This window comes from Pristis pectinata, chromosome 14 (assembly GCF_009764475.1).
Source record: "Pristis pectinata isolate sPriPec2 chromosome 14, sPriPec2.1.pri, whole genome shotgun sequence".
Taxonomy (NCBI): Eukaryota; Metazoa; Chordata; class Chondrichthyes; order Rhinopristiformes; family Pristidae; genus Pristis; species Pristis pectinata.
The window spans coordinates 51,842,829-51,852,579 of NC_067418.1; the positions used below are offsets into that span (position 1 = coordinate 51,842,829).

The 9,751-nt window shown below is 48.1% G+C and overlaps 1 non-coding gene across 1 annotated transcript; it reads right to left on the bottom strand.

Annotated features, from left to right (window-relative positions):
* Positions 1–367: 367 nt before the first annotated feature.
* Positions 368–440, bottom strand: trnav-uac (transfer RNA valine (anticodon UAC)). The gene has a single exon. It is a non-coding gene; the product is annotated as a tRNA-Val (tRNA).
* Between the last annotated feature and the right edge of the window lie 9,311 nt (positions 441–9,751).

Genomic DNA, 9,751 nt, shown 5'->3' on the forward strand with positions numbered 1-9,751 from the left:
TTGAGCAACATCTGCGAATTTTATTCGTTCCGAGGCGAACTTATTCTACTTGTCGAGACACTTCAAACCGCGCAATTCTGGGTGCATTAGAAAAATGTATCCCGTCTTCTCACTTTCTCGCAGGGCCCATGCCCCAGCATCATTCCTGATGAGGCTTTTTTCTAGGTTCCTCAATGGGCTGTGTGGCCGAATGGAGAAGTCGTCTGACTTCGGTGTTTGATGTGACGTCATGACAAGTTTGCAGGATCAAGTCCTGTCCCGAACGCTTTACGGACCTCAAGTGTGTGTATGCATTCTGTCTCTCCTCACATGTGCTTTGAAGACTCAGTGTCACGTGTTTCGCAAACGCTGGAGCCCAGAACAAAAGTGTTTCCACCCAGGATTGAACTGGGGACCTTTCGCGCGTAAGGCGAACGTGATAACCACTACACCACAGAAACCACAGGAAGCCTCCAACACTTCATCTCCTTTGCCGCGCTGCTGAACACTGACAGGGGCTGTTGTATCCCCGTGAATTACAATCTCTTCTGTGCCAACAACAATCACAAAGTCTTACCCATCATCCCTCTCTTTCAGTCGGGGAATGTGGTTTGTGTTGTATAAATAACGCAATAAATACAACATCTCTGTCACTTTGGCTTCCACCAGTCTCCCCAGGATGACCGTCCACACCTTGTGGATAACTCAGCGGTGTCTCTGAGATTTCTGTCCACAGATTCGCGCGTCGCCAGTCTCCGACAAACTCTTCACTCCCCTCACCGCGGCAGCGAAGTTAACATAAACACGTTACTGAGACATATGTCGCGTACATTTGTCGACGACATGGATTGCGATAGGAGGGGCGACGCGTGAGTTATTGGGGCTTCTTTGGTAGTTGTCGAGTCATGTAACATGTAGATAGACCACTCGGCCGACTGAGTTTTCAGTGACCATCAGATGTACAATCACATTGAGCTTTCAATGATCCCATGTTATTTTCCACATTCCAATCAATTTCTTCCACATTCAAGCACTCACTTTCAAACCAGGGGCATTATATGGTGGATAATTCAATGACCTGTAGCAACAGGAACATCTTATTTCTGGTTACACATTTCGTTATGTGAGTCAGCTTCTGAAAGAGGAACAGAAAGTTGTGCATGTGGCACCAGCACCGTATCTGTCAGATCTAATCCCGCCATAAAATACTCACGTATTCAAAACGGAAACATTTTTGCAAAACTCAGCATGTCAGCAGAATGTACGGAAACCTCGTGAAGAAAGTCAGTAAATTGATCACATGGGATACGTGCAAAGTTATTTACATTTCTGTCCAGGAACAGAATCTTCCCCATTGCAGTTTTCTGACTTTCAGTGTTGAAAATAACTAAAGAGATACCCACTTGCAGGTCGTTCTTCGTTCAGCTGATCCACTGCTTCGGTGCCCCGACCTTGTGTTGCATGAGCAGCGGCACTTTCCTGGAGACGTCGGCGAGTTCAACTCACGTTGGGGTCATGAACGCTGCGCTTTGATTTTGTCCTCACAGCGGTTGTGGCGCCGCGGCTGCGGAATTCAGCGCACACTCACCGTTGGTTGGCACATCCCATTTCTCACGGTGTCGTTGGCCAACTGAAAAATTCTCAACACTTGTTGGGATTGTCGTAATATCTGAAAAGTCCCGTACAGTAGAAAATCCCCAAAGAGCATTGTGATGGAATTACGACCATGTTGATTTCACTTCACGCTGACCAGATTAGTGCACAGCTTTAGAATTGTCTTTTTTTCTCATTCAGAAAGCCGATGAAAACCGCCCACTGGCTTGCTGAGCATTGGCGGCAATTCATCTTTCCACATTTCCCTTTAAAGACGGAACATTTGAAGTACGACACAGCGAAGACGTTTGAGAAAGGAGAAAATTATGGAAACATGAAGATATCAAGGGGAGAATTAAAGGAGGAAAAGTCTCAGTTCAATGCAGAGCTTCATGCAGCAAAGTGGGCAAACGTTAAAACCATTTGTCTTCCATACTTTAAAGAGGGTTGTGTGTTGGTGGGCAGGGAGACTACCCTCATAAACCACTCTCATTTGCTGGGTTTATGAATGAAAATCATCGATTAGTTTCCAGGAAGTGAGCACCATTCACTGTGTTGGGAATATGGATGATAAACTGTGCCGCGATCAATCGCAAGATAGGAGGAATAACGTCTTGCACATTGGTGGGGCTCCACTGAACAAACTGCATCCAATTCAGTGGGAAAAGTTGTACTGTTCTGGAAGCATAACAGGTTTATTGAAACGGTGAGAAGGATGGGGCATTTCAATTACAAGCTCCGATTGGAGAAAGTTGCCTGTGACTGTCTGCGCAGCGAGCAGCTTCTGGAAAAGCGCAGGTGACAATGCGATGCATGGCACTGGTGGGAATCGAACCTACGTCCCCTCAGAGACTGGAGCCTAAATCCAGCTCCTTAGACCGCTCAGCCACACTACCACCAATCAGCCTAACGTATGATCCCCAATTCATTTCGTTCAAGTCTGCATTTTCCACTTAATGCAAGGAAGCTCACTTCGAGAAACAAAATGAGTTCTGCAATATACTATTGGAGAAGGGACAGTGAACCAGAAGGAAGAGAAAGAGTCGGGAAAAATGACAAAGAAGGGTACCCGCTCTCTGACGTTGTGTGTGTCATTTAGGATTTCAAGACTGGGTTTCGTTTCTCTCTAAATTCGGCTGTGCTTAAACACATGACTGATGCAAGCTGTCATGATGCTTCGCAGTTGGTCTGCCACACGGAAAACAAAGCAGGACATCCATCCATGGAATGAGCATCATCAACAGGGCCGGTGAACCGATGGTGACCAGGAAGTCGGTCGGTCAGCTATTTGTGAAGCGTGGTTTCAGTGAAGGGAGGACTGGCAGCTCAGCGTCTTTGTTAACTGTATTCCAGTGAAGACAGGAGCGTGGGAACGTAAAGTATTGTCTTAATGAGATAAACAAATAATTTTATCCATGAGAAGAAACAAATTATTAAACCAGCAAGAAGTGAGGCCACGCTGGTTGAACGTAAGATCAAAGCAGGCCTGCTGTGTTGGCAACAAACAAAAAAAATATAACCACAAGCAGTTGAATTCCAAGGAAGTTAACAGCCTTCTGACCTTTCAAAAGAGGAGGAGGCAACAGGCAGAACAACTGCCCGAACAATATCAGATAATATGACATTGTCCATTTGGCATAGAATCTAAATTAAAGGCTACTTTTTTTTATTCTTGAACGATTGCAGAACTCCGCGATGCTGGTAGAACTTGGTATCTTAGTGCGTGATTGATTAAAAAAAGCACTGCTCAGTTTTACAAATATTTAGGAGAGTGCTGTAACTTTGCTGTTTCTTGTCGGATGATTTGACTTCCAATGCATGGAGATTATATATCAAATATGGAGAGCGGCGCTGCCTCGACATCAGCAGCAATATGTTCAATGTTGGCCTCCCTTTTTTTCGGAGCTGAATGAGTTGGAAATAATTAAGTGAAGGTTAGCAGACTGATACCGGGAATGGACGGGAATTTTGTGAAGGAAGGTTGTCAGGCCGGCCGGGTATCCCCTGCAGTTGAGAAAACCGAGAGATGTCTTGACTGAAACATGTGTGTTCATGAGGAGTCCTGACAAGGGAAAATCGGGGAGGACGTTTCATCCAATGTGGGATTCTATAGCTTGCAGTTACTATTTCAAAATCAGTGCCACACTCTTGTGACAGAGGTGCTTTACCACAGTGTGTTCAGTGATCCGGCAAGTGGGACTGCCTCAGGTTGACAACTTGGTCGGCATGGATGAGTTGGACCGAAGGTCCTGCTTCTGTGCTCCGAAACTCTGATTCAATGACTCTGATTACACTGAGTATATTTTTCACTGAATATCGTTCATACACGACACAAATCACAAAGTTCAGTGCGGGGATTTGTTGAATCGAGGAAGCCGTTACGTGATTTCAGTTCTGTTCAGATATACATTCCGTGAGGGCGCGGCAGCGCATGTTCAACTCGTTTATTTTCTCCTGCTGCCTGACCTGCTGACCATTTATTGGAATTTCAGCTTTTAATACTAAACCCCGGCTTCAGTGTCACAGAGTCATACAGAACAGAGACAGGTCCTTCGGCCCACCCTATCACTGCAGACCATCAGGTACCTATCCAGAAATTCCATTCGCTTTAACTTGGTCCAAAGATTGTAATATCGTCCGGATGCAAGTGTGTATTAATCTTCTGTTGAATATGAGTGCATTTGTATCCACTGTTTTCTTTGCCATCATGTACCTGATTTCTACTGTCCTCTGGTGAAAGTAAATCTTCGTCAGATCCCCTCCAAAATTCTGACTCCCACTGAAATGGACTCTGACAATTCTGCCATGGGAGAACATACCAAATATCTCCCCTTTCTTTGCCAATTCTAATCTTCATCGAGATTTAGAGCCGTATAGTACAGAAACAGGCCATTCGGACCACCATGCATTCCTTCTGTCCTGTTCACCTGACTTTGCGGCTCTTCTGCAACGTTGCTAAATGCATCGTACAATGTACTGAAAAGGATCTACATACTGGATTCCTGCAGAATGTTTCCCGTAGCTTAACAATCTACAACCAGGGGGACACCGATAATGATATGAGAGGAAAGTTTATCAATGAGATGAGGAGAAATGCCTTCACTTGGGGGCGAGCAAGCTGCGGGCTTTTGAACCACAGAATGCTGCGGTGGTCAATTTGCTGAATATATTTCGGAAATCAGTCAGCACATTGTTGGACACAAAATACATCAAAGGAATGGGGAGCGAGTTGGATTATGGGGGGAGATCTAGGACTCACTTTGGGGCACACTGAATGGCGGAGCTGTTCTGTGTGCCCCGCAATCCAGAGAGCGGAGATCCTCCGCTGTTGCTGAGGCCATGCGGCTGGTTCTTCTCTTTCACTCTGCAGGCCCCAGCGGTGAAAGGTGTTTCCTTATGGGTGTTAAATACCCATAGAGCTCGTTTCCACTCCCGTGCCTGCTGATCTGTCGGGAAGGTTCAGTTCCAAATGTACCGCCTGGTTCCACGTACAATGGTGCGAGTGGAGATGTGTCCAGGGGAAATCTGGTGGTGGCAGCGGAAAATCAACCTCCGGGGAGAAGCAGCGGCCGTAAATTCAGCAAAAGTAAAGCTTTGAATTTGCAGGAGCTGCTGAATGTCAGAAGTATAAACTGCGGCCTGCCGTGACTCGGACTCGAACCGAGGTTGCTGCGGCCACAACGCACAGTACTAACCACTGTACGATCACGGTCACACACTTCATCTGTGCGCTTGCTGCACTGTCAAAACCTCTGTCAAGGGTCTGTCTCACCTACTGCCGCTCCGGTGACCAACAGTAAACCAGCGGCTTGCGCTGCCCAGTTGCGCTTCTACAAAGCTCCTTCTCCATTTTATTTCCCTTTCTTGTCTGTTTCAACCTCTCAGCCCACCCATCCTCCTTCTCCCAAGTCCATCTGTCAGTCTCCACACATGTCCACATCTCTCCATTGTGGCTCATTCTGACCAATTCTTCCGGTCGCCTGCCGGCCTCTGCCTCACGACTCCCTATTCTCCGGTATACTGACTCTCCTCCCTCTGCTCTGTCAGTCCAGAGTCAGGGTGTTAACCCGAAAGGTCGGTCATTCCTTGCCTTCCACAGACGTTGCCTGAACCGCTGTGTTCGTCTCACAGTGTGCTTGTTATTTGCTCCATATTCCATTATCTGCAGTACCTTGTGTCTCCTGCCTTCCACGGCGAGCTGCTTTCATCTGTGGATATGTGGACTGTGTGTATGTTTCTGCACTGCACTGCAGTGAAACCTGGAAAGGAAAGCATCCTTCATTTTACTCATGACCGAATGAGAGGTTATGTCTTCTTTGAATTTCGACACTTCTGCAGCTCTTTGATTTCAAACTTTAAAGTCCACCGTACGTCATCAATCTCCCACTTTACTGCCATTTTAGTACAACAAATAAACAGCGGGAAGAACTCAAGGGGTCGGGCAAAATCTATACGGGAAAAGGGACAGTTGACGATTGGAATCGAGACCCTGCATCAGTACTGAATTGTAGTGGGAAGAAGTATCCGGAACAAAATTGCAGGAACTGGAGGAAGAGAGGTGCAACCAGGTGAGGATTCGTATGATGGGCAGAATGAGCCACGTAGGATAAGAGATGAATGGCGGCAGAATCCGAAGCTTGAACCTGATAAGTAAACACAACTAATGCCTGCAATTAATGGGGTTTCAGAGGATTTGGGATGATCAGAAGGATAGAGAGAGAGATGGACGCAGGTGGTGCGCGTTACCTGAAATTGGTGAATTCATCGTTCAAGACGTTCAGCTTAGACCACACAGGAGGAAAAGGTTATTGTTCAAGATTGAGTTTGTCATCGGCCTGGCAGTGCAGAAGGCCGGGTTTGGGCGGGGACAGTCAGGTCAGTGTGGGTAGGGAAGGAGAGTTTATTTGGCATGCATCCAGAACATCAGTATGGCCGTTGAGGACAGACAGCGGGTGCTCGGCTGAACGAACGACTAATCAAAGCGTTTTATTGCTGATGTCGGGGAGGCCACTTCGGTAGCACCAAGTGAAGTACAGGTGGTTGTAGGGACTGCATCTGAATCATTGTCTGACCTAGTGCTTTGAGAATGGTTCGGTTGGGGTTTAAACGTATCTGACACACAGTACTGTATTTTAAAGGGGAGAAGTTATTTACAAAGACAGACGCGGGAACAGAATGAAAAGGAACGGATGCCACTCGCACTCAGGTAATCGCGCAACGTGAGGGGAGTCGCAAGGGGGGGATGAAGTGCGCGCGCGCACAAGCACACACACAAAACGAAGTGGTACAAATGATCAAGGAATATACAATACATTGCCTGAACCCACTGAATCTGGACAACCAGCGGCTCTACGCTACTGAGAATCCATTAAGACGCTCCTAGACCCGTGTGGAAGTGCACCTTCTTAACAGTGGTCCCTCGGTGTGGTCTCGAGAGGAAGAGATACCCACGAGTACCACCTGTTATACGGCTATATCTGGGTGTGTTAACAAGCTGGGAACATAGCTGGGAACAAAGGTGTGTTACAAAGCCAATCCTCAGGTGTGCTCCTGATGGGTGGGGCGGAGCGAAACCTTTGACTGAAATCGTGTCACTTCCGACCCGATGGGTGCTGCTATCATTCGACCATGGGGGTCATCAGTATTGTCACTGTCATCTGACAGCCATGTCCTTTCATACTACACCTGGAATAGCTGTTTAGATTCCTGGTTGTTTGTGAGGGAGGTGGTGAAGGGAATAAGCTTGGGCCTCCGACAATTACAGGGGAAAGTGCCAGTGCACGGGGACAACGGTTGGGGAATGACGACCGAACTTGGGAGTCACTGAGAGAATGGGCCCTGCGGAAACCAGTAAGCTCTGGAAATGGGAACATATGAGAGGTAGTGGTATCTCGCTGCGCCAGGTGGAAATGGAGGAGGTGATAGTTTGGATGGGGAGGCTTGTCGGGTGAAAGGTGGAGAACAAGGGAACTATCCCTCTTCTCTCTGGTGGGAGCTGGGGTCGGAGCAGAAAAGCGGGAATTGGCGGCGATAGGAGTCAGGACTCAGAAAATCACAGGAGATGAGAAAACACTTACCGATAAATGAGGAGTTTCAGATGCCGTGGAACGGAGAAGCCTCATCTCCAGAAAAGATGTGGCGGAGACGGATATAGAGATTGCGCCCTTACAAGACATAGGGTGTGTGGAGGTGTGTTCGAGGTAGCTGTGAGAGTCAGTGAGGTGCAGTAAATATCTGTGGATAGTTGGTCTCCAGAGATCCAGAATGGTGGAGAGGTGTCAGAAATATTCCAACTGAATTTGAGAGCGGGGTGGAAGTTAGCAGCGAAGTTTACAGAATTGACGAGTTCAGCATGGGTGGATGGAGCGGGGAAAGGCTGGTGCTGTAGTGCAGAGTAGATTTGGAACATGGACTGTTCCATGGAGCCGAGGACACGGCAGGCGCAGCTCAGGTCCATGCGAGTTTCATGGTTAAACCTGTGATTTGTAGAAAGTGAGAGGAATGAAAGGCACGTTGATCAGGGAAAAACCTGTTCTGCCTGGTGGGAGCTCGTTGGGAGTGTTAATGGTTGGTACATGGTGTTCGTGATGTTCCTCAAGGATATGCACTGGGATCTCTGCAGTTTGTGAGAAACACACGAAAATCTCATGGATACAGTGGATATAGATAAGTAACAGGCATTGGCGGAAAAATGGCAGATGGAGGTTAATACAGCCAAACGTGAGGTGTTGTGCTTTGGGAGATCAAATGTAAAGGGACACACACACAGTTAACCACAGGACACTTAACAGTGTTGATGTGCAGAGGGACATTGTTATCCAAATCCATAGCTCCCTGAAAGTGGCGGCACAAGCCGTTACACTGGCAATGAAGGTTTGTGACCAGGAAGCTGCCATCGGAGACCGCCCACCACGCGCCTCCCGTTTCCACAAAGTCACGGCGCCGACAAACAGGGCGACAGAGAGCAGCGCTGCGCCGGCCGCCACTCCAGGGACAGGAGGACCGTCAGCAGCATCGTTGGGCAATGTCAAAGCAAACAGCAGAAACTACTGGAAAAACTCAGCGTATTCAGTCCCTGCATGAGGACGAAGTGCGGAGGTATGCCAGCCAGAACAGAAGTGGAGTATTGTCTCCAGATAATGACGATGGAGGGTGGGAGGAGGTGCAAGGACAAAGGCTGCACCTTCTTTGGTTGCAGGGGAATGTGCCATGGGGAAGAGGGCTGCTTGGAAGATGCTTTGAGGTAACTATGAGAGGCGGGTTAGGGAAGAGATGCTAGTGCTGTTGGGATCCCGTTGCAACTGGGATAAGTGACATAGCTTGAAATTATAGATGCGGGAGAATGTCGGGCGAAGGGACCTACTAAAGGCAGGAGGTTGCGAGCCCAAATGGGGGAAAAAATGGAGGACTCCATCGACGAGGAAGGATGTCATGTTTTGTAAATGGGGAATTTTAGAAGTCCTGGAGGAGAGTAGATGCGAAGGAGAAAAGAAACAGCTTGTGTTGATGTTGAAGACGAAGTGGGGGATGTGATGGAAGTTTCTGTGCCAGGCAGCAATTTGAAGGGATCAGCGGAAGGTTCCGGGGACGGAGACGGTACCAGAAGAAAAACGTCAGCGATAGCCCAGGTGCATTTGAGGGCTAGGTGGAAGCCAGAAAATGTCAGAATACGCAAGGTCCATTTTAGTGCAGGAAGCAACATAAATACATTCGTCGATGAACCGAAGAAGTTATGTAGTGTTCCATAGTGGGTTTGCAGCAAGGACTGCTCCATGTCACCAGTGGAATGACAGGTGGAGAACAAGTTCTGCCAGGTTTATGAATGTTGGGGGGATGGGGACGGGTTCGATCCTCCTTACAGAAAGAAGCGAAGAACACCAAGTGGTTAGAGCGGCTCCATGTACACGCTTGTTGCAGGTACCTGCTTCACCTTTCTCTCGCTGGTCGAGTCCAACAGACAAGCGCTCCTCTTCCAGCAGAATGATGGGTCCAGAGCAGTCACCAATGTGCCAGGCCGCTCCTCGGCGCTTCGTCTTACTGGGGACAAAGGAACAAGGGTGGAGCGGAGTTACCACGGATGGCGAGACCAGGGTCATTCTGGCGGAGGAGACCCGCTCAACGCCACAGACAGGACATGGGAGAGGATGGGGAGACTCAGATTGTCGATTTCCCGATTCAG